A 26,000-nucleotide genomic window follows, 5' to 3' on the forward strand; every position below is an offset into this window, starting at 1 on the left:
GTCAAGAATCAGCCTAACTGGTTCTAAATAATCATAGACTCTTGGAGTTGGAAGGTCCGCAAAGGCCATCTAATACACAACTTAAAGCACTCTTGAATGATACCCACCCAACCTCTGTTTAAAGAACTTGAAAGGTGGAAAGTTCGTCACCCTCTGAGGCAATCTGTTCCACTGTCAAACACAGCTCTTCCAGTAACAATGATCTTCCTAATGTTTAAGTGGGATCATTTCTTGCAATTTGAACCAACACGTTCAATAGCAGAAAATGAGTTCTCTCATTTTCTTAATTCTGAGAAAATGAGTTCTCTCATTTTCTCAATTGCAGAAAATTAGGTCTCTCCCTCTTCTCCATGACATCCCTTTAGATATTTAAAGATAGCTGTCATGTTGCTTCTCAGTCTTCTCTTCCCCAAACTAAACATATGCAGCTCCCTAAAGCATTCCCCATGAGACATGGCTTCCAGATCTTTGCTCATCCTGGTCACCATTTAGGTACACAACTATTCTGGGTTATAGCTTATTTGGCACAACCTTTTGTGGCCTTACAGATCAAGTGGGCTGCACTCCCCAAAGGAATATGCCAAAGACAACTGGTTGGTCTTTAACGTGTGACAAGGCTCTTTGCCATTTTTTATTATTGTTGTGTTTTTAGTGCCAAATGTAGGGAATGGTGTTTATGGGAGACCTTGGCTGATGTATCAATAACAATTGGATAGCTTTCAATACTAGGTTCAGTGTTGTGTGTCTGAGACTGTGTTTTTTGTTTTAAAGAATTTTAAACTTTAGATTTGAATAATGTAATGTTTTTAATTGTTTGAGTTGGTTAATTGTTTTTAAACTTGCATTTTGCATATTTATAGTGTTTTGCCTTGGACTATTTTAGATTTGCAAGCTGCCTTGAGTCCCTGTACTGGTAAACATAACAACAACAACAACAACAACAACAATAGTGTGTCTTTGTGTTTGTGTGAAGGGGTTGCTGTTTGCTGGTCAGCCTCAGCCAGCAAAATATCTTGGGCTTTCCTTGGTTATTTCTCTGTCCAAAGCCAGTTGAATTTGTTTAAAAAGTTTGTGTCTTAGCTCTCAATGTATATATTTTTATGCCTAAGGTAACAGACAGTCTCTTCAGTCTTGTGTTAATTTGGATGGATTGGATAGGATCAGGGCCAGTACTTGGTGTCTGACATTCCCAGTTGGCACTGTCTTGTTCCAGAACTCAATAAATGGACTCCAGGGCTGTAATTAAATTTGGGTTTAAAAGCTATATTGAATGCTTGAAGAGGACAGCATTGCTGCATTAAATTAAAAGAGACACCACCTTCTGGAGCAGTCTGGCCATCCTTTTAAGAACATCTTAGGAAATGTTGTTGTTCTTAGTTTTTTGTGGGTTTTTCGGGCTATGCGGCCATGTTCTAGAAGAGTTTATTTCTAATGTTTCACCAGCATCTGTGGCTGGCATCTTCAACAAACCCACAAAAAACTATGGATGCTAGCCATGAAAGCCTTCGACTTCACATTGTTGTTCTTATCAACATCTGTCTCTCAGGCATGTTTGGTGGGATCCAGTGGTATAGCGTTTTCAGGGCTCAGAGGGCCCAAGTGTCAGGATTTTCTGATGAACAGGGATTTAGAAATCATGTACCACCCCCCTCTGGCTTCCTTGTTTTTTCTTATGTTGCTGTCAAGCCATTTCCAATTTATGGTGGCCCTAAGGTGAATCATAGAGTTTTCTTGGCAAGATGTGTTCAAGGGGCATTTGTGTTTACCCTCCTCTGAGACTGAGAGTATGTGACTTGCCCAAGGTCACCCAGTGGGTTTCCATGGCTGAGTGAGGAATCAAATACTGGTCTCCATAGTCATACTCCAACTCTCAAACCCTCACACCATGCTGGTTCTTCAGTTTCCCTCTTAACTCAGATGCAGTTTCCAAGAACAATATTGCCTTGGGAACTTGCTGTCTTATTTTGCATTCTCTGAAGTTGCCAGCCACAGATGCTGGCGAAAAGTCAGGAATAAACTCTTCTAGAACATGGCCTCATAGCCCAAAAAACCCACAAAAAACTATGTTGTGAGGTAGCTTGGTTGTGAAGGTGCAAGTGAAACACCTTAACTTTAAAGTGGTGATTATGAAACTGATAGAATGGGAGGAGGTGTTTTCAGTACACCAATACAGTTGTCTTCAGTTTCTATCTGTCTGTCTGTCTGTCTGTCTGTCTGTCTGTCTGTCTTTATCTTTAGATAGATTATGTACACTTCCAAATCAAAATTTTTCATTACAGCACTGGTAGGAACATGGCAGAACAAAGAAATTCCTTGTGATCTTGCCCTAGGAGATCCATCTGACATCCTTTTAACACAGTGTTTTATTTCCTTTGGAAGTTGTGTCTGCCTGGTTAATTTACATGAGCTACTTTTCTTGTCTCCCTTTTAACCTATTTTCTCACTGTCATTACTGTCTGCCTGTCGCCGTGTCTTGATCTATGCGATTTTATAATTGGGGATTGCACCAAAATCTTGCAGCGTGAAGTGGCATTTAGCATATGAGACACTTAAGTCCGTTCCTGAACTCTTGGTTTCCCATTCCCTCAATCTAGTTTTTGGTCAACACCCATATTTAATTCCCATTGGACTGTTATTGGTGCCCTCATTCCTCATTTTAGTGTTTTTTCCCCAGTTAATATTTTTTGTACTTTTAAATGCTTTGAGGTTTCCCCAAGCCTGCATACTTTTGTCTTGTGCCTAGATGAGGCTGTTTTGGCTAGAAGACTAATAGGATTCACAGGCTGGCCATTGCAAACAGAGTGTGTATCTATACTGTAGAAATACAGTTTTACTGCTATGGCTCCATCTTACAGAATCCAGAGATTTGTAGCTTTGTGAGACACCAGAACTCTTTGGTAGAGAAGGCTAAAGGCCTTATAAAACTACAAATCCCAGAATACCATAGCATGGAGCCACAGCACTTAAAGCGGTGTCAAACTGTATTATTTCTACAGCATAGGTGCACCCAGAGGGAACAACGTGGTTAGCAGAGCCTGGGGAAATTATTTTTTTGAGCTGTGGCTGGAATTCAGTATTTGACTTAGGTCTTCGTAGCTTAGCATAGTGGTTTGAGTGTTGGACTGCAATTCTGGAGACCTGGATTCAATTCGCTGCTCAGTCATGAAACCCACTGGGTGACCTTGATCAAGTCACATTCTTTCAGCCCCAGGGGAAGGCAATGGCAAACCTCCTCTGAACAAATCTTGCCAAGAAATCTCCATGATAGGTTCTCCTTAGGGTTGCCATAAGTTGGAAAAGACTTGAAGGCACACAACAACAATAAAATGGTTGTTTGTTTGCAGGAAGTAGAACTGAGCAGTTTCACAATGTCCATGTTCCCCTAGGGGCTGTTGTGATGCTACTACATATGGGCATCCATTGCATGAGGGGACCGTGATTGATGTATCATGGCCAACGTGAAATGAGCCCCAGTGTGCAGCGGGGCACTCCCCGGTGTGCATCCAGACACCAGTTAGGAAGTGCTGTAACACAACAGGAGCACCCGATGTACATCAGTAGTGCCCAATGCACATTAGAGCACTATTGAAAGTACCTGATACGCACTTCTGCAATTCACTAACAGGGTCTCATTCCACCTCTGCAACATACCTAAGGATTTGTAAACATAGAATATGATATAGAATCTCACCCAATAATTCCCAGAATCCCCCCTAAAGCATTGCTGTAGTGTACAAAAGCAACTTTTCCAGGTCCTGACTCTCAGATGGTGTAAGCATCCTTGGACAAAAAGATGGGGTTTGGTTGCGTAGTTGGATTTTTCAGGCTCTCCTCCCTGCTACTTCAGAGGTTTAACCTAGAGCTGATGTTGTACAAAGAAGTACAAACAAATTACATTTGCCCCAACCATGCTGTGCATTTAATCTGTATTTCTTAGAACTTGCATTCATACAGATACTCATTGTGATGTAGGTGGGTTGACAGATCTTGGCAGATTGCACAGCAGAGAATATATGACTCAAAGCTAACAAGATCCCCTCTCTAGGGTTTCTATTTTTATTCCAGCCATTTTTATCTGGTTTCTGCCAATATTGATCCTGAAAGTCACTCGAAGCAGGTTATCAAAACCAGTACTGGTTACCAAAAAGTAACAGCCAACAGCATCTGGAAATCTTGAAAGACGTCAGTGCTATCAGAATAAAAAGGAAACTTGAGTTGCGGAAGAACCTAGTAGCACTTTTAATGCTAACTGATTTATTTCAGCATGAGCGTTTTGGATATCAATCTACTTCTTCAGATCCACTGGTGTGTACAATATCACAGTAACTACAGGTGTTTAAGCCACAGGTCACATAGCTGTGGGAGTGGGAATAGAACATAATAAGATTCAGAAAGCTGTGAATTGTGACTTGTAAAGTTGTGAAGTTACACAACTTCCAAGAGTTGTCTAAGGTGGCACAGAACTTTCAGGTTGTGGGTCTGTTAGTACTCAAATGTGAAAGCAACCAGTTGGCTTACATGTCACTTTCATTGAAGTTAGACATTTCTGTATCCAGTTATGTTCTGATCCCACTCTCAGAATCAGGTAACTATGCTTAAACACCTGCAGCTAATGTATTATTGGACTTCTATGAGTGCATCTGAAAAAATACTATCCATGAAACCTCACACTGAAATAAATCAGTTAAGCTGCTGCCACATTGCAGAATTAATGCACTTTGACCCCAGTTTAACTGTCATGGCTCCATGCTATGGAATCCTTTCTCCCTCTCTCACTTCTTCTCTGTTAATCCTATGGCCTTATAGATGCATTGGACTATAACTACTATCATGCTTCCATTGGCCATGTTATACGATGATGATGGAAGCTGAAGTCAATATCATCCAGAGGGTATCAGGTTGAAGCAGGCTGACATAAGTCACTCAAAGAGTAGACATTTAAGCCAGGGGTGGACAAGCTACAGAATGGGACGCCCAGTAAATTTCAATTGTCAGTCTCATCCTGAGTCTTTCCCTTTCCTGTAGACCCAGGCAAAAGCCAACTCCTGTTGCTGCCTCTTTTTGCTTGTGTGTTTTCCCACATTAATACCTTTTGCTATTTTGACCACACTCAGATCTTCCTTGGCCACATGACTCCTGAGGCTCATCTGTGACATGTTGGAGGAATGGACTTCAGTGCTTGCCCTTGCAATGCCCACTAGGAAGTTGCTTATATGGTCAACATAGTGAGAGAATGAGGAAGGGAGAAGATAAACCTTCTTCTGCCAAAGAGATATGGGAGATCTTTCCAGGTTCTCATCTTCACAATGAATTTATTTATTTATTTATTTATTTATTTATTTATTTATTTATTTATTTATATAGCACTGTAGATTTACACAGCACTGTACATACAAACAATAAAATTGATAAAAATGAAACCTGCCAATGGCACACATTTTACAAAATACATATAAAAATTATCTCCTGGAAGCCTGAGAAAGCTGGTAAAAGCAACATTCCAAAGACTTGGTGTCTCCATCCTGAATTAACTCCTTTTGGGAATTGTGCACCTTCCGTGTGGGACACAATTTCAGTGCAAGGTGGTGGATTCCTTCTCTTGATCCCAGTTCTTGTTGGAGGAATGCAGCTCCTGTTTGCAAAAGAGTGGAAACAATTACCAGTAGAGGGGTGTCAAAGGGTGATAGGGGTTATCAGAGTGTTAACCACCGTTGTCCCAGTTGGCACATTCCATCACCTCTTTCTGAGCTGGAGAGGAGGCATCCTGGTAAAAATCCTGAGAGGTTGGGGGCAGGCAGGTTGACATGAATGGAAATTGGGAGATGGCAGTTCCTGCCAACAGTGGGTGATGGCAGCCAAGGAGCAGATGTTGCATTAGGCAGAGCGCTGGCGCTTAACCTTCTGGAAGGCTACTTCTGATAGTTGCAATGATATCAGACTTGCCATTGACATATGGCTGCCTTTTCAGCTCGGAAGAGTGGGGGGGATGTCTTTACTTGTCATGGACCAGGTCTGCTAATGAGCTTTCTGTTGAAGGGACATAGCTTAGTGATAGAAAATATACTTAGCATGCTTTCAGGTTTAGGTTCAGTCCCTGCTATCTTCAGTTGAAAGATCTGGGGCTGGAACAGGACTGAAATAAGTTTCTGACAGGGAACGCTGGAGGCTACTGTCCATCAGAGCAGACAGCTGCATTTATTAGTTGCTTCTATATCTTGCTTTTTCTTCAATGAATGCAGGTTCTTCCCCACTCTGGCCTCACAACAACCCTGGGAGGTGGCTCAGGGAGAGAGAAGGAAAGGAAGGAAGGAAGGAAGGAAGGAAGGGAGATTGGCCTAAGGATTTGTTGTGATTTGCTGTCAAGTCAGCTCTGACTTACGGTAACCCTATGAATGAGAGACCTCTCCAAGAGCCCTGGACATCAATTGCTCTGCTCAGATCTTGCAAACCTGACGGCTGTGGCTTCCTTGACTGAATCAATCCACCTGTAGAACAGCCTTTGTCTTTGCTTATTGTCTTCCACTTTACTAAACAATATCTTTTCCAAAGGGTCATGTTGTCTCATGATATGTTCAGTGTACGATAGCCTCTTCTTCACTTCAAGTGGGAGTTCAGGTTTGATTTGCTCTAAAAAACCATTCATTTATCTTTTTAGCAGCCCATGCTATCTGTAGAACTCTTTCTTCATTGTCCGGCATTTACATCCATACATAGAAATCAGAAAAACTATGGCCTGGATGATTCTGACTTTGGTATTTAATAATATAGCAGGCCAGTGTGGTGTAGTGGTTTGGAGCATTGGAGAACAGGTTTTGAATCCCAGCTTGGCCTTGGAAACCCACAGGTGACCCTGGATAAGTCATTCTCTCTCAGCTTCAGAAGAAGCCAAAAGCAACCCCCCTCTGAACAATCTTGCAAAAACAAACAAACAAAAACCAACAACAACAACCCTGTGATATGTTTGCCTTAGGGTCAGCATATGTTGGAAATGTCTTGAAGGCACAAAACAATAAGTGATATTTCTTTAAACTTGAGGATCTTATCTAAGGTAGTTCCTGCCTTTCCTAGTTGTCTTCTGATTTCTTGACTGCAATCTCCATTTTGATTCATGACTGAGCCAAGGTACAGAAAATCCAAGGATACCCAGTGAGTTCCATGGCTCAGTGTGGACTTGAACCTGGATCTCCCATGTTCCACTCCAGCACTCTGTCCATTTAACTACGTTGGGTTAGGGCTATGCTCACACTTGGGTCTTTTGCAAAAGGTTTGGTTAATAAAACTTTAGCAAAAGGCTTTGTTAATAATGAAAGTTTTTTGGGGCTTTTTTTTAAACAAAAAAACTACAGTGTGTGTGTGTGTGTGTGTGTGTGTTGTATGTTGCGATTTTCATTCATTCTGCAGAGCCTGGAAATTATAACCCATTCTCAGTCAAAGCTCATTTAGATTGTGCAATTATTTTGAAAGCACTCAAACAGTGATTGGTGAATTAGCATTTGCAGTGACACCTAAGCTCAATGCTGCTGCCATCTTATCATAGGGTTGGCTTTGCAAAATGAGACAGTTGCCTCAGGCAGTAGATACCTGAGGATGACAGCCAAGTGTTGGAGATGTGTGAGTGTCTGACCTTCACCACTTTGGTTAGCTTGCAGTCTTCTTAGGCGGTAGAGGATCCTGTCCTATTGCCTTAAAAAAGAAAAAGTAAGGGTCAGGTTGACTTTGGAACAACGAAAAGAATGGGCACCATCTTGTCTTTTGTCTCAGGTGGCTGAAAGGAGTTCCTGATTTGTGACTTAATACAGTGGACCCTTGGTATCCACTACGATTTGGGTTCCAGGACCCCCATGGATACCAAAATCCATGGATGCTCAAGTCCCATTGATTACAATGGCATAGTAAAATGGTGTCCCTTATAGCAAATGGCAAATCAAGGTTTGCTTTTTGGAATTTATATTTTTGGGGGATATTTTCAAACTATAGATGCAAGTTTTCAAGCTAGACTGTGATTTCTCTCCTCTTAGATTTTAAAAGTTTTATTTGAAGTCTTTATAGATTTTGGCAATTTTGGGGGGCTGGTTACAAATGCTGGAGGCTTGTAAAGCTTGCTTTAGAATCGGAGATCAGGCTCTGACAGCCTTTTCCCCAACCTTTCCTTCTGTGTTTCAGATAAAAGTCCAAATGGTAGAAGAATTAAAATAAGAACACCAATTTTGAACAGCAGCAATAGTCTGTTTTTGATTTTATCTGCCTTTGGCTTTCAAATGGCATAGCACATGTTTCTTTCTGATGCTTGCTGTTTTGCTAGAAAAGCTTGCTTGTGAGCCCTTATGTTAATACAGAGACATATTTTACCGGTGCCAGCTTTTAACAAATTAAGCCATGTGTTCCCCTCTGGCTTGGAACGAATGCATTTTTATTTTGTTTGCCCAGATAAACCATTAGTAAGTGGGTGACATGAACAATCAGGCATTAGCAGGAAAAGAAGGAGCTGGATGCAGTGCTTGGGAAAATGTCATTTGGACTATATTTTCCTTGCATCCCCTTGCTATCATGACCAATGGGATTTGTAGTCCAAAAAGTCACTTGTCCAAGCTTTGGCTAGATGTACTATCTTGTGTTCCCCCTGTCTTAAAAAGGATAAGCACAACCCATTGGACTGGAATCAGTGGAGATGTATGGGTCAAACCTGAACTCTCACTAGATGTTAACTAAAATGGCAAAGCAGAGGTTTTTCTGCTTTGGATAGATCATGAGATGATGTGACTCACTGCAAAAGATGATAATGTTTCGTAAACTGGAAGGCAGCAGGAAAAGAGAGAGACCCCACTAGTGCTGGATTGATTCGATCAAGGAAGGCATGGTTGTGAGTCAACTTATAACAGCAAATAAAAAAAACAAATATTTCAGGTAAACCCTAGGAGAAATTGCCTAATAGTACGAGATGTTTGACAGTGGAACAGACTGCCTCAGAAGATGGTGGACTCTCCTTTGCTGGAACTATTTAAGCCCAAGGTGAGCTACAATCAGATGCTATGGGAAGTCACCCGACCCAGCCATGGACCTTTGAGGAGTGCCCCACTTGAAATCCCGCAACCATCGAAATTCAAAACATCATCATCGTTGTCGTTATCATCATCATAGAATAATAGAGTTGCAAGAGACCACAAGGGCCATCCAGTCAAAGCATCCCCAACAGATGGCCATCCAGCCTCTATTTAAAAACCTCTAAAGATGGAGACTCCACTACACTCTGAGGAAGTGTCTTCCACTGTCAAACAGCCCTTGCTATCAGGAAGTTCCTCCTAATGTTGAGATGGAATCTCTTTTCCTGAAGTTTGCATCCACTGTTCTGCGTTGTAGTCTCTGGAGCAGCAGAAAACAAGCTTGCTCCCTCTTCAATATGACATCCCTTCAAATATTTAAACAGGGCTGTCATATCACCTCCAGGCTAAACACCCCCAGCTCCCTAAGTCGTTCTTCATAAGGCATGGTTTCCAGACCCTTCACTATTTTAGTCACCCTCCTTTGGACATGCTCCAGTTTCTCAATGTCCTTTTTGAATTGTGGTGCCCACAACTGGACGCAATATTCCAGGTGGGGCCTGACCAAAGCAGAATATAGTGGCACTATTACTTCCCTTGATCTAGACATTATATTTCTGTTGATGCAGCCTAAAATTGCATTGGCCTTTTTAGCTGTCGCATCACACTGTTGACTCATGTTCAACTTGAGTACATCATAGAAGTTTATCAAACTTAAATTCGAATGAAAAGAAAGTGGGGCCAGAACACATTCACTTAAAGTCACTAGTTTCGCGCAATTATGTGAATACACATTGCATTCGAACTGACTCCCCATTGCCCAAAAATTGCATGCCATTGCCTGAATTTGCTATGATCTTGCACTGTGCAACCCAAGATGGCTGTACACACTTACCATGTGGGATCCTGTACATGAGTCTCTGTTTTGCCCCATGGAAGGCAATCCCTCTCCATGCCCCCAATCCAATCCGGTGTCAGCCAAACTGAGCCACATCTACATAATTGATGTTTTATGTCTGCGCATTGCTGCCTGTGGGTGTGCATTTGCTGTGTTCAATGTGACTGAGCCAGCTTTGAAAAGTCAGGCAAAACATTGGGGGTGAAGCCATGAGTAATAGGCTGGCTGGTGAAGTGTGGGATTCTGAGAATTCAAATGCAGATTGCCATGCAGACAAAATGCTGGTGTCTCTGTACGTACCAGCAATTTATAGGATGGATTGGAGACCTAAGAAGGCATACCTTTGGTCCATTCAATTCAGAACTGTCAAATCTGAATAGATTTGTCAAAATGAAAGTGGGAGAGGGATCCCATACCTTTAACAGTCATGTAGAACAGGGAATTTCAGGCAGGTGTTGCTTGTCATGTAACAAGATAACAAGCCACACCTGCATAAGTCGTTTCCAACTTATGGTGACTCTAAGGAGAGCCTATCATGGGGTTTTCTTTGCACAATTTGTTCAAAGAAGGTTTACCATTGCCTTCCCATGAGGCCGAGAGCATGTGACTTCCCCAAGGTCACCCAGTGGGTTTAATGGCTGAGTTGGGAATTGAACCCTGGTCGCCAGAGTCAGAGTTGAACACTCAAACCACTATGGTGGATATTAGTCTGAAAATACCTGGAAGGTTACAGTTGTACACTTGTGCCTTAAACTTGTCACCAGATCAGCCCATCTGATTCATTCTCCCCCACTTCTCTCTAGCTTGCATCCATTCCCATTGAAAATGTACATGAACAATTATTTTAATCACTCTTTTCTGTCTTGCATGTTAATCGAATGAGCCAGTGTAGTGTGGTGGTTTGAGTGTTGGTCTATGACTCTGGAGGGATCGAATCCCCACTTAGCCATGAAAATGCATTCAGTGACCTTGGACAAGTCGCATACACTCAGCCGCTGAAGAAGGCAATAGCAACCCTCTTCTGAACAAATCATACCAAGAAAACCCCATGATAGGTTTGCCATAGGGTTGCCATAAGTCTGAAATGGTTTCAGGGCACACAGCAGCAGCAACAACAATATGTTTATCCAAGCATTGGTTTCCTTCTTATGAATATAATTGTTATATATAATTTTCAATCAGGTCTTTGCACTAAGTATTGATTGCAAGTGCAATCAATTAAAGGGTCAGAGCAATGAAATGAATAGAGAAGGGGATGGGAATAGATGGTGGCAGGGTACTTGGGACATTATAGACATATAAAGCTAAGATTCCTTATACTAGATGAGACTTTCTGTTTGTCAAACCCAGTATTATTAAATGGCCGACTACACCTCTCTAGGGCAATGATGTAGATTTTCCTGAAAAGTGAATCATTGGGTTTTTTTTTTTTTTTTTGAGGGGGGGGGTTCCAAAGACATAAATAAAACACGATTTGATTTTGCATGTTTGTCTCACATTTTCTGACTTAAGCTTTTAGTATTCCAACAGTCCATAAATATTTGAATTGAAATATTGGATTAGGGGGGGGGGGGAATAATTAAGCACACTTGATGTGGTTTAAATACTATGTTCAAACAAACTCAGTGCTTTGTGTGAATGTTATTTTTATTAGAATACTTGTCTTTATGAGATGTGCTTCCCTTACGTTGTTTGTTTGGATTTAAGGAGGAAAGGCATGGAAGATTTGATATATTAATGCTGGCACGCCAAGCAAATTGTGCATGCTTTGTCATAGTTGTCCACACATTCCCTTGAAGGCACACCATCACCACAACAGTAACTTTGTACTAAATGTAAAAATTAATATTAATGGCATACATTTACTACCCCAAGCCCTTTTTTCCTGGTTGGCGGTGCAAGTGCACAAGACAAAAGCTTCTTTTTGTCCAATTTGATCCATGTTTGTGGAGCAGGCAAAGAATGATGGGGCTTCTGAAGAAAAAAGCTGTCCCGCTGCTTCAAGGTTCAAGATCAGCAAAGAGCAAAATAAAATACAGAAGCAGCCTTTTAAATCTCAGAAAGACATCTCTGCGTTGGGAAATTGCTGCCTTGCTGATATGGGGAGAGGAATAACAGGTTGTGTTTTACTCTTCTTGCTCTAGCAGTGGAAGTCCACTGCTAGCCCACTTATAGGATGGTTGTGATGGCAACAGGAGAAAAACAGGGCTGCTGCAAGGAGGAGATAGAGTTTCGAATGGCTTGGTCTCCATCACAGTTGAGCCCTGATGTGTCCATTTCTTCCTCCTCAATTTTAGCCAGTTACCAAGCCATGAGAGGACTTATCCTCTTATCTCAAAACTGCTAAGATTGTTCAGCAGACTTTGGTGAGGGACATCACCGAGAGCTCTTTCAAAGTCAAAGGGCTTGTCTACACTTTTAAAAACATCCTCACTCACTGTAAATTGGCAGAGATCTGGACACCTACGGGCCAATTTGTAGCATATGTGAAGGTTTTAGGTGCCTGAGGTCTTATTGCATGGATAGTTCAGGGACAAAAGAATCATGGCTTTTCCTGGAAAATTCAGATGTGCCATAAATGTGGCTGGCGGATTTGTTTTTACAGCAGTGGAGGAACCTGAACTTTGCAGAATCCATCCATGCAGAAACAATCTAAGGCCTCTTTTCCCTATAGGTCTGATTCTTTATGCTCACTTATTTTACCTTTATTAATGCTCTCCACCAAATTACCTGCTTTTGCTGAAACCAAGCTGAGACTTCTCCAGCAAGGTTTGCCCTTCTATCAGCTTTATCCCGTATGGTTCTTATTTTTGCCGTTACTAATGCTCCACCAGTTTTCCTAAATTCACAGAAGCAGGAATAAACTCTTCTAGAACATGGCCACATAGCCCGAAAAACCCACAAAAAAACTATGTTTTTAAAATGTCTCAGTTTCTATTTCTCCCACTTTCCCCCTTTGTCCTTACTTTACTGCAATTGCTGCAAACTGAATTCACAGTGCAAAAATAGTTTGTATTCAGTTAGCTCAGTGGGGTGAAGAAAGAGAAGAGGGGACAAAATCTTGCTCTCCAAGTAGGCTCAGGCAAAAGCAAATTGCCATAGCCTCTCCTAGCTTGCATGCCTTTCCTTATTAATAACTCTTATCATCTTGACCATATGATGTTGTTGCTTGGCCGTACATGTCCCATTTTCCATCTGTGAGAATATGTTATTTCTGAAGACAATTAAGATCAAGAAAGCACTACAGAATTAAAGATTATACCTCCATGGACCCAGTGCTCTTTGTGGAGTCGGGGGTCTCCGTAGCTGATTTTAAATATGTACGTTATGCAGTAGCAACATAACGGAGAAAGAGGCGGATTAAAATTGGGAGATGTGTTGATTCTCTCTGCAGGAAGGCCCACTAAGATGATCTTAGATGGTACGCTTTGAGCAGAACTTTTGGAAGAACCGCCTGACAATAAGCTGTCTGAGAGTGCAATACGCTCCCTTGGAGTTTGGTAGAGTCTCCTTCCTTGGAGATTTTTAAACAGAGGCTGGATGGCCATCATTTGGGAGTTCTTTGATTGTGTATTCTTGCAATGGCAAGGAGTTGGACTGGATGACCCTTGGGGGGTCTCCTCCAACTCTATGATTCATTTTTTCAGGTCTTTTCATGATGTTGGATTGGTTCTTTAAGGCTCTTAGACAAATCACTTGTTGACTCCAATTTTTACTGTATTTACTATACATTTTTGCTGTATTTGTTGTTGTTGTTATTAGGTGCCCACAAGTCAACCTCAGCTCATGGCAACCCCATGGATGAGATATCTCCAAGCCCCCCCCCCCCCCCCAATCTACTACCCTTCTTAGGGCTTGTAGATTCAGGCCTGTGACCTCCCTGATTGAGTCTATCCATCTAGCTTGAGGTTTTCCTCTCTTTCTGCTGCCTTCTCCTTTTCCTAGCATTAATGCCTTTTCCAGTGATTCATGCTATCTCATGATGTGGCCAAAGCACTATTTTTACTTCACTGTAAGAATTGTTCAACAGTAGAATAGACTGCTTTTGGGGGAAGTAGACTCTCCTTCTTTGGAAATGTTTAAATAGAGGTTGATGGGCATCTTTTAAGCATGCTGTAGTTGTGTCTTCCTGCATGGCAGGGGTTTGACTAGGCGGCCCTTGTGATACTTTCCAACTCTATTCTATTATTATTATTAACCTTTATTTATAAAGCGCTGTAAATTTACACATTCTAGGATTCTGTTAGGGTATTCTGAGTGATCGTTCATAACCGTTAAGTCCCATTGATTTAATTCCAGAATGGTGTAGTAGTTTGGATGTTGGACAAGGACTCTATGAGACCAAGGTCTGAATCCCTGAGCAGCCATGGAAACCCACTGGGTGACCTTGCGCAGGTCACACTCTCTCAGCCTCAGATGAAAGCAACGGCAGAATCCTTCAGAAGAATATTTGCTAAGTAGATTGTATGGCATCATTCCCACTACAAAATAAATTGTTTTTTTAATTTGAATTGATTAAGTGATTTAACACTGAATAGATGCTCATACTATTTGAGCTGTGATCGAACCTACCTGTTTCAATTTAATCCACTTCGCATTCACATTCAGCAATAGATTGACTCAACATGGAGTTGCCTCACAGGTGTGACCATGCCACAAGAACCGAATCAAATAGACAGTGCGTTCATACTTGAACTGAATCGATTCATTTCACAAGAAGCAGGGAATGCCATGCATCCAGATGAACTGGCTTAAATTGGTTTAGCGCTGCGCCCCCCTTGGCAAACCCCACCAGAAATTCAGTGCAAGTGCAAACAAGGGCTATTTAAACTATTTCAGATCGGTTTGCAAACTGGTTTATTATGTAGTGGGAATGAGGCCTGTGATATAGGCTGCATCTGCACTGCAGAAATAATCCATCGCTCTAACTGCCATGGCTCAGTGTTATAGAATTCTGGGAACTGTAGTTTATTGTGGCACCAGAGCTTTCTGACAGGGAAGGTTGAATATCTCCCCAAACTACAATTTCCACAATTTCATAGCACTGAGCCATGGCAATTAAAGTGGGGTCAACCTGGATTATTTCTGCAGTGTGCATGCAGCCAGAGCTGCCATTAGGGTTACTATAAATTGGAAACAATCTGAAGGCACACAACAATAGCAATAACAATGGGCTGTTGTGAGTCTGGAACTAGCTCATGGTGTTTAGTGGCCTGAGCAGGTTTCTTCATTGTTGGAACTTCAGTTGGCAAGTCCTGATGGCGCTGTCCAGTGTTTTGGTAGAAGTTGCCAGGGTACAAAACCACCTACAGTTATTAGCGTGGGCAGTGATTTTGAGTCACAATTTTGCCCTTTCCCTTATTTTTGTTGAAATACAGTTTGTTCTGCATTTCAGCAAATACAATTGGTTTATTGACTAGGTGGCCCTGTGGCTCTCCAGAAACTGGAACATTCAGAGACAGGATCAGATAAACAAGAAAGAGATTTTTTCTCTCTCTCTTTCACATTGTATTTAGTAAGACTGAAGGCCCTGTTAGAAACGGAGCTGAAGTATACTGGACAGAAGGAGAAGCAAAAACCCATAAGGGGTATTTGATACTAAAAAGCTAAGAGGAACTGACTCTGCAATGGCTTTAGGAACAAACTTGCCCATTTGTGGTAGCCATACTTCACATTGATGCAAGAGTCTGGAAAATTCCAATTAGTTGAGTTAATATAGTTTCTTCTTAGAACCTTGTAGGTCTGTGACCAGGTTTTTAGATGTGGCCTGGACAAAATATTTTCTGGTGGAAGGTTACTTACACATTGGGGGAAAACGGAAAAAAGAAAGGAATCTCTAAAAAAGGAAGGAGGAGAGATGTCTATTCCCTACCGCCGTCATTTTACAGATGAAAACTGGGATGCGTGTGCCTAAGCAAGATCAGAATGTAGTCAGGCTAGCAAAAGTGAGGAAACAAAAATGAAAAAGAATACAAGGAGAGGCTGCAGAGGTTTGCTTTTGTCTGAGCTTACTGGGAAGGGCAAGATTCTACCCTCTTCTCTCCCTCTATTGAGTTAGTTGAGTGAAAACTAGGTAGAAAAACAGCTCTGGGACTGGGAAGAGAAGTGACATTAGGACAGAAAGTTTCACATGACTGGCTCGGTCTGTATGATTGTAACATCTTCCTCTCATGCTAAACTAAGGTAACCATGTACCTTGCTGTCAGTGCAAACAAAAGTCAAACACAAATCAAGCAAACAAAAACCTGCCAAATAGTGATAGCTTTATTGGCCAACCGAAATGTACATATTGTTGGCCAATAAAGGTATCATTGTTTGGTGGATTTTTGTTTGAATTTGCTAAATGGCCAACGCAGCTACCCCTGCATATTTCCTTGCTGTCAGTGGAGACAGTTCAATTGATAGCACTTCCCACAAAGGACACTGGGATTTGTAGTGCTGTGAGCATGTCAAGAATAATTTTATGAAAGATTCCAGCCCAATTTGCAATATTTAATAGAGATGTATCAGGATAGGAGCCAGTGTGGTGTAGCGGTTTGAGTGTGAGACCACTGGGAGACCCGGGTTTGAATCCCTACTTGCCCATGGAAACCCACTGTGTTAGTCACAACCTCTCAGCCTCAAAGGAAGGCAAAAGCAAACCACCACTGAACAAATCTTGACAGGAAAATAGGTACGCTTTAAGGTCTCCATAAATAAAAATCTGTTGAAGGCACATGACAACAACACAAAAGTTTGGGGATAATTTTAATGGTTTATTGCTTAAGTTGTTCCCCTCAAAGTTTGTTAGTTTTAGATAGAAAGCTCTTTTAGTGGAAAGATGAGAATAAAAAATAATCAGTCAGTTTGTTGTCGCAGTGCATCCAATGGAAGGAAAATAGTTGGGTGCATTCTTGCTAATCTTCCCTCTCCTTGACAACATGGAAATGGCCACATGGGGCCCATTTGTGGGTAGCATTGAGAGTTATTTGTTGTTAGCTGCTCTTGAGTCAATCCTGACCTATGACAACCCTGTGGATGAGACATCTCCAAAACCCCGCTATCCCCCACTGCTCTGCTCAAGTCCTGCAAATTCATACCTGTGGCCTCCCTGATTTTGTCCATCTATCTGGCTTGCAGTCTTTCTCTCCTTCTTTTAGACTCTACCTTTCCTAACATTATTTTCTTTTTTAGTGATCCATGCCTTCTCATGATGTGGCCAAAGTACAAGAGTCTCAGTTTGATCATCTTGGCTTGCAGGAAGAGTTCAGGCTTGATCTGTTCAAGGACCCATTTGTTTGTCTTTTCGACTGCCCACAGTATCCTCAGCACTCTTCTCCAGCATTACATTGCAAATGAGTTGATTTTCTTCCTATTCACTTTTTTCACTGCCCATCTCTCACATCTGTGGGCCCATTCCCACTACAGTTTGCTGCAAAGCGTGATGAGGGCTACATGACACTCGTTCCCATTTGAACACGCTTCCGATCCTCCTTTGATCGATTAGAGGAGGAAAAGTCCAGGGCAAACTCAAATAGTCCGGGGTTCCCTGACACTAGTTTGGGAGAGGTGTTTTCTCTAAAAATCAATTCTGAAGTGTGCCCAATAAGTGGGAACGCCAGATCAGAATCGTGGTTTTTTTTGCCATAGAATTGCTCGCAAAATCAATCTATTGCTAAAGTAGCTACTTATTTTAGCAATAGATTGATTTTGCGATCAGTTCTGAAGTTTTTTTCTTATAGGATAGCAAGTTTTGTTGTTGTTGTTTTAAAGTTCCCCACATAGTGTTGGAGTCAACCGTATACCTAGGAGAAGGTTGATGTCTGGATTGTTCTCAAGTACTAGTAGTTGTAGTAATAATAATCTATCTAAAAGCCTTTTTCATATTCATACAAGCCAAAGATCAAACAAGACAGGGTCCCTGCTCCCTTAGCATGCCGGGTTCATGCATAAATGTATGCTCAGGGCTAAAGTATATCAATTTTTGTCAAAAGCACCAAATGGCTCCAGGGTTAGACCCAGAGGTGAAGACTAAAGATGTGCATGTCGTTCAACAAGCTTTGTCATCACAGGGCTAGAGAGAGTTTAGCCCTTGGCTCTTTGCTCATTGTTTTATGTCTGTTCAAGTCTCAGCAGCAGAAACAAGAGAGTGGTTTTTATACGCACATGGGATCTGGAAGGCTTTGCTTTTGGCCACCAATTCCCCAAAGTCAACCAAGCACCCAAATTTTTGTAAAAAAACAAAAAAAACCTGCATGTGGTTTTCAGGCAATTTCTACCCCCAAATTGTGCAGATTCCCCTACATCTCATGAAAATTCCCACACCTTACAAGCACCCTAGCACCCTGTACTATCCCCAAATACCTCCATTTTGCTTTGCAGTCGCTCTCAAAATGCTGGCAAACACCTCCATTTTCTTTTGCAGTCCCTCTCACAAAACGGTGTGTCTTCAAGTAACTTCCAACTTATGGCAACCCTAAGGCCACCCTATTATGGAGTTTTCTTGGCAAGGCTTGTTTGGAGAGATGTGATGAATTTGTGTATGGAGGAGGTTAGAAAGTGTTGAAACATGTTTAGTGTACTAAGATACCATTGTGTCTATTCAACCCACTGTTGAGGGACTGCAGCTTGTGGAGACATTCCCATTCTGCTATGGTTTTATGTGCCTTGTACTTCTGTGCTGCCCTGAAAAACCAGAGCATGGGCCCATCCTGTATTTGGAACAAGGCACTGGACAACTAGTGCCATGACTTGTGGGCTTTTCTTACTTCATCACTGGTGCAGAGCAAGGCAAAAATACTCCTGTGGGACGATTGTGAGCCTTCAGTGTCACTGAGGGGCCTCACAAAGCTTCCCATGACATATGTGTGGTCCACAAGGACTTGCTCTCCTTCCTTTTGCTGTCAGCCAGACAAGTGGTTGCTGGCAAGCAGAAGGTGATTAAGAATGTAAACCTAGATTTATGCTATTGTAAAATCTGGAATTCAGCCTTACTTGAAAAATTATTGTATCAGATAAAGCATACAGGCAGACAAAGAGACAGAAGTATTTGGTTTTTTGTCATTAGTTTTATGAATCATAAAAAAGGTAGTAGAGTTGTTCCACTAGCATTACATAGCAACTCCCGGAGACGTCTGTCTGGATGAGATTCAAAGGTCTTTCTTTTGAAAGGCTCTTCTTGTGATGCTCATTCTTCTGTATTCATATTAACATCTTTTACTACTGCAGATTGTTTTCCAGAAATGATGTGGAATTACATTATTCTTTGTCAATTAGTTAATTTGTGACAATCTTTTCAATAAATTGTTTTTAACAAATACAAAAAGTTCTTCACTCCTGCAGTGAAGCGCCATTGTCTATCAATATTAGATGGTCAACAAGGGTGTCAAGCCATAGCACAAAAGTTGAACATCTACTTTGCAGTAAGAATGTCCAAAGCATCAGGCATGCTTTGATTCTATAGATGAGGTTTCAGTATGGTAGCAGCATCACTTGGATGAAAACCTAGATCATGTGTATGATTTTGGCACCACAGTTCAAAAAGGATGTTGACAAGCTGGAATGTGTCCAGAGGAGAGAGACCAGAATGGTGAAGGGTCTGGAAACCATGCCTTATGAGAAGAGACTTAGGGAGCTGGGTGTGTTTAGTCTGGAGAAGAGAAGACTGAGAGATGATATTATAGCCCTCTTTAAATATTTGAAGGGGTGACATATTGAGGCATAACAGAGTTTTGTTTTCTGCTGTTCCAGAGAATAGGACCTGGAGCAATGGATTTAAACTAGCGGAAAAGAGAGTCCACCTAAATCTTATGAGAAATGAACCTCCTTACAGTTGAACACACTCCCTTGGAAAGTGGTGGAATCTCCTTCTTTGGAGGTTTTTAAACAGAAGCTGGTGGCCATCTGTTGAAGGTGCTTGGATTGTGTGTTCCTGCATGGCAGGTGTTTGTACTGGATGGCCCTTGAGGTCTCTTCCAACTTCATGATTCTCCGTGGGGGTTGCCTGGCTGGCTGAGTACTTCAAGAAGGGCATGTCTGGCTGGACCCTAGAACAGAAGAACATGTAATTTGGTTTCGGGAGTTCAGTCTCACAATTTTCACTTCCAGTGCCTGGTAGAACCACTATGTCAAGGTGTTGCCTAGTCAACAAATATGAGCACCTCTAGTTCAACGTGTGTGTGTGTGTGGTGATGGGGATAGAGTTTAGTTGCAGTCTTGCAGAGCATATCCATGACATGTCAAAGGTCCAAGGTTGGGCACTTCCATCTAGCACACCTAGAAGATAAGCCAGCTCATGGCCCTGGAGAACCTCTGTCCATCATCAGAGAAGACACCACTATCCAGAAGGACTACGGACCTATCAGCAAGAACAACTAGGCATACCAGTTCAGGATTGTATCAGGCCATGGGGATTTCTGGGCCAAAGCCTGAGATTCAGGGGTGGCCCCTGGTGGTGTTATTAAGGATTATGCATTGACTAACAAAAGTTGCTCACAGCTTGTCTTTTAAACAGACACATGCACACACAATATATTGTCCAAAATAGGAACTTTTCCAAGTCCTCTCTATTCCCATCAGCATCCCCCAGTGTGAGTTTTGCTATTAAGAGTGATTAACTTGTTTTTCATTGCAAACTGCATTGGCTGCTTTTTTGGCTGATAGCTGGTCTATCAGCCAAAGGGGAAGGGGAGAAAGAAACGCTAGCAACTTATTTTCTCCCCACTCTCTTTGCCATAATAAGCTGAACATGAAAAAGAGAAACAAGAACAGCAGAAAGATTATTAAATGTTGCAGCGCTGGCACAGTAAGCTAGTTATTTTTTTTAGAAACGGCCATTGCATTTCAAATTTAGGGCAGTGGAGTTTGTGAACCAGTGCGCTGAGTACACAAAATCTCTGGAGATAGTTGGTATTTATATCTATGTGGAGTTAAGAGGAGAAGGAAATTATAATTTTTTCCCCTTTTCTTGTTTTGTGGGAGGAAAACCTGGTGATAAATATAGATTTAAGAAATCACTTGTTCCTCCAAATAACATTGCCTGGGAAAATGCGGAGATCAGGGTTTAATAAAATGTTCTTGGTATGGTCCTTTAAGTTGACTCCAGCTTCTGGTGACCCTACCATAGGGCCTCTTGGCAAGATTATTCAAAGCAGGTTGATACTGCCTTCCTCTGAGGCTGAGAGTATGTGACTTGTCCAAAGTCACCCAGTAGGTTTCCATGTCTGAGCAAGGATTCAACCCTCATTTCCCAGAGTCCCAGTCCAACATTCAAACCTATGTTGTTGTTAACTGCCCCTGAGTTGACCTCAACTCATGCTGACCCAGTGGATGAGACATCTCCAAGACTCCCTGTCCTCCACTTCTCTTCTTATGTCTTGTAGATTCATTCTGTGACCTCCCTATTTGAGTCTATCCATCTGGCATGTGGTCTTCCTCTCTTTCTGCTACCCTCAACCTTTCCTAGCATTATTGTCTTTTCCAGTGAGCCATGTCTTTTCATGTTGTGGCCAAAGTATGACAGCCTCAGTTTCATCGTCTTGGCTTCCAGAGCGATTTCAGGCTTGATCTGCTCAAGGATCCATTTGTTCATCTTTTTTGGCCATCCTCAGCGCTCTTCTTCAGCACCACATCTCAAATGAGCTGGTTTTCCTTCTGTCTGCTTTCTTTGTTGTCCAGTTCTTGCATCCATACATGATGATGGGGAATACGATGGCCTAGTTTCTCTCTCTTCCTCCCACTTCCCCCCTTTGTCTTTAGCTTTCTTCAGCTGCTGCAAACTAAGTTCAAAATTTTCACTCTTTTAACCCAACAAGAGGGAAAAGGAGAGGAAAGGGTGCAATCTTGCCCTTCCCAGTAGGCTATGGTCCAAAGCACACTGCAGAAATAATCCAGTTTGAGACCGCTTTAACTGCCCTGGCTCAATGGTAGGGAATTCTGAGAACTGTACTTTTGTGAGACATTTAGCTTTCTCTGTCAGAGAGCTCTGGTGCCAAAATAAACTACAATTTCCAGTATTCCCTAGCACTGAACAAGGGCAGTTAAAGCAGTCTCAAACTGGATTATTTCTGCAGCGTGTTTTGGATCTAAGGCAAAATTGAACTTCTGCAGCCTCTCCTGGCTTCTCTGTTCTTCCTCATTAGTAACCTTTACTTTCTTGACTCGTGACCATAGTCTGATTTTGCTTTTCCACATGTTTCTGTTTTCATCCGTGAAATGTCTGGGGGTATAGCACTTGAGTTTGAGAACCTCTTTATGAGGATATTATAATTTATGCATATGTGTCTTGGAAATCAAGGGAGCTACTCTTGATTTTGCATTGACTTGTAGTCTTTTGCAGAATGTGCTATTACAGACTGTGCTTTTGCAAAATGTGCTTATCCCATTGTCTCTTTAAATAAGAAGGCCAACTGAGTGGTGATAGGGCTTTAACGGATGGCCATGCGGGTATATAATAGACTGCAAAAATCATGAAGAGTTTAAATGCATTTCCATTGATCTCGGAGGCTTTCCTTGGGAAATGAAGCCTGGGAAATAAATTGCAGCTCCCTGTTAATTTGATAACATGACTCAAACACACAAGTTACCCAAAATGGAATTTGCAGAAGCTCTAGTCTGTATATGGATCTATACAAGAATATTCCTGGGTATAATATTATATTAAGATATAATAAAATCACACCTCATTAGACTTTAAGATCAATTAAAAAAATACTAAAGCACTGGAAAGATGAAAGGGATGGTCTATAGGAGGGATTTCCTTCACTAACCCTTGAAGCTTAGTTTGGGGTGGAAAAGGTTAATCTGAGAACTTTGGGCTCAACCCTGAGAAAACCAAGATTAGTGGGAATTAATGTGGCTTTGGAAGCTGATATTAATATTTCAAATGTTGTTTGCGATGGTCAAATAAAGCTGTGAAATACCTGGATGATTATATAATGCCGAGTAAACATCAGATATTGAGGATTTATATAGATATATTTATCTACTAGTAGCAAATAAGATAACAAAATATCTTTTAGAAAAAATAACCAGCATTGAAAATAAGAGAAACAACTGCATTAAGGGTGAACAGCCTTCCTTGAGTTCTATTCATTTGGACAAATGCTCCACTTTTAATCTCCCCCCACACTTTTTTTTTAACGTCGTAGAAAATGTTGGTTAACATTATCTGGGAAGGAAAGAATGACTATTAAGAAAATATAAAACCAATATCGAAAAGATTAAATGGTCTGAACTTTATTATCAACAAGTGTGAAATTTGCCTAGTATGAGATGTTGTTGTTTATGTGCCTTCAGGTTGTTTCCAACTTAACCTAAGGCCACGAACCTATCATGGGGTTTTCTTTGCAAGATTTCTTCAGAGGGGTGAACCCAACTCTCTTCTATGTCAGCATTCTCTGAAGATGCCAGCCACAGATGCTGGTGAAACGTCAGGAAGAAACTCTTCTAAAACATGGCCACATAGCCCGAAAAACCCACAAAAAACTATGGATGCCGGCCATGAAAGCCTTCAACTTCACATTGCCATCCTCTGAGGCTGAGAGCATATGACTCACCCGAAGTCACCCAGTGGGTTTCATGGATGAGCCAGGAATTGAACCCTGGTCGCCAAAGTTGCAGTCCAACACTCAAACTACTACTCCATGCTGGCTCCCTTGTGAGATTTTACTTCTGTCTTTGTTTTTTTGTGGGTTTTTTGGGCTATATTGCCATGTTATAGAAGAGTTTATTCCTACATTTCACCAGCATCTGTAGTTGGCATCTTCAGAGAATGCTGACATAGAAGAGAGTTGGGTATATATATACTGTGTGACCCTGGTAGGGAGGGGTGATCTCCATCCTTTGCTGCCTGCAATGGCTTCAGTTTCATTCGGGGCTTGATTAAAGCATTTTAATCCATTAAAGTTTTGCATGCTTTGGGAGTTCGGTATCTAGCTGATCACTTCCTCCCACATCCACTTACCTGTAATTTAGCATCATTGACAGAGACTTTCTTCCAAGTGCCTACTCAGGACTTTTTTACACAAGAGGCAAGTGTCATTAAATCGTTATCTGTGTGAAAGAGTCCTCTGTATATTAACTTTATATATGAGAGATGGCCTATTTGGTGGGACCATAGGGAAGCCTAGACAGTACTTACACTATTGTTCTGTTGGATGACAACGATGATGATGATGATGATGATGATGATGATGATGATGATGATAGTAATAATAGGATTTATTTATATCCCGCCCAATCACTGGGAATCCGGGCAGCTTACAACAGTAGGGAAAATACAAAGCAACAGCAATAAACAATAACAATAAACATAAAATAATAAACAAATGTAACATAGCAATACATAGCAAAAACATAATAATAATAATAATAATAATAATAATAATAATAATGTTGTAACAATTCAATAATGACAAAAGCTTAACACAGAAGATTACATTCAAATAAATAATTATCCAAAAGAAACCCCTATTTCCAACCCCTGATGATGATGATGATGATGATGATGATGATGGTGAGGATGATTTGCTTCCCCATGCCTTTTAAGGTCTTTTTATTTTAGCCTTTCTGGCTAAAACTTCTTCTGGATCTTAGTGCTTCTGGTGGTGGTTTAAGCTCATGTACTTACTTACCATTTGTGACTAACTCCTGCACTTTGTGTTTTCTGTTTTTCTGTGTAAGAAGTTTCTGCTGGATTAGATATTTTTAAAAAACATATTGTTACATTTTCATATTTGCGCACTTGCCATGGTTTAAATGATGATGGTTGCTAAAAGACGGTTAACCATTCACCCTCTGTTATTCCATGGTCAGAAAATGTTACTGCTTTAAATACACATGAACTTAGATTATACAAATGTAATCTCCAAGAAAATTTACTTCTAGACATATGATTAACTTATATTACCTAGCCCTTGTGTGTGTGTACTGTATGTGCCTTCAAGTCACCTGTTGACCCCATCAATTCCATAGGGTTTTCTTAGGCAAAGAATACTCAGAAGTGGTTTTGCCCATTCTTTCCTATGAAATAGAGCCTACACCATGTGGTATTCATTGGCAGCCTCCCATCCAAGTGCTAACCATAGCTGACCCTGCTTGGCTTCCAATATGAGATGAGATCTGGTGCATCTAGGTTATTTAGTCCTCATTGATATCTTATTGATGGTTTGTGTTTTCAGCTCAATTTATGGTGACCCTACCATTGGGTTTCTTAGCAGGCTTTATTCTGAGGAGGTTTACCATTTCTTTCCTGAGAGGCTGGACACATCCAGACCGATCAAAAAGCCCCAGATTTTATTCCTGTTTTTTAAAAATTATTCTGAATTAATACAAACCAACTTGCAGAGCTGGTCTCTGATCATACTGGGAGCTGAAAGCAAATATTCTCGGATAAACAAAACATGTATGGATCTCCAAAATAAAACTGGAAAGAACAGGAACAAAATCTGGGACTTTCTGGTCTTTTTCATCAGTCTAGATGTGTTCTGAGAAAGTGTGATTTGCCTAAGATCACCGACTGGGTTTCCATGGTTGAGTGGGGATCTTGTGCCTTCCTCTCCCTACCTTTTTCTACATTTTTATTCCAGCCCTTTTCCTTGTATTTATATATATATTAAATCCAATAATATTTTTAAATGATTTGTCCACTATCTAGGAAAATTGTTTTGTAGGTTTGTAACAAGTACAGATAATAAATGTATACATGCAGTCTATTGTCTAGCGGCTAGTCTCACTTAGACCCAGTAAATGAATGGGGTTTACTTAAATGTTGATCCACTGTTCAGCAGTAGATTCAATGAGTCTATTTTAGTTGGCTGAAAATGACAAATGGATTTGGGTCTAAGATTGCAGTCACATACCCACCGTGTCCTGTAAATGTTCATAACATTAAATAACGGCTTGTTTTGGGATGATATCCATTACATAACTTCAGAATGTCTATCCTAGCACTGCAAGTGATCCTATAGCATTTTATAATTGGAGTGGCACATTGACCCTGAAATCAACACTGCAAGCTTGAGAGAAACAGAGAGTTTCTTCATAAGTCCTTCAGCTTCCACAGAAACATCAATTTTATTGGTTCA

General features: G+C 41.1%; 1 protein-coding gene across 1 annotated transcript in view; it reads left to right on the plus strand.

Annotated features, from left to right (window-relative positions):
- The window catches only part of HCN4 (hyperpolarization activated cyclic nucleotide gated potassium channel 4), a 120,472-nt gene that overhangs the window by 17,294 nt on the left and 77,178 nt on the right, over positions 1–26,000 (plus strand). The gene's annotated exons all lie outside the window — the stretch shown is intronic.

The sequence above is a fragment of the Sceloporus occidentalis genome, unplaced genomic scaffold (genome assembly GCF_023333645.1).
Source record: "Sceloporus occidentalis isolate IW3139 unplaced genomic scaffold, rSceOcc1.0.p SCAF_9, whole genome shotgun sequence".
Classification (NCBI taxonomy): Eukaryota; Metazoa; Chordata; class Lepidosauria; order Squamata; family Phrynosomatidae; genus Sceloporus; species Sceloporus occidentalis.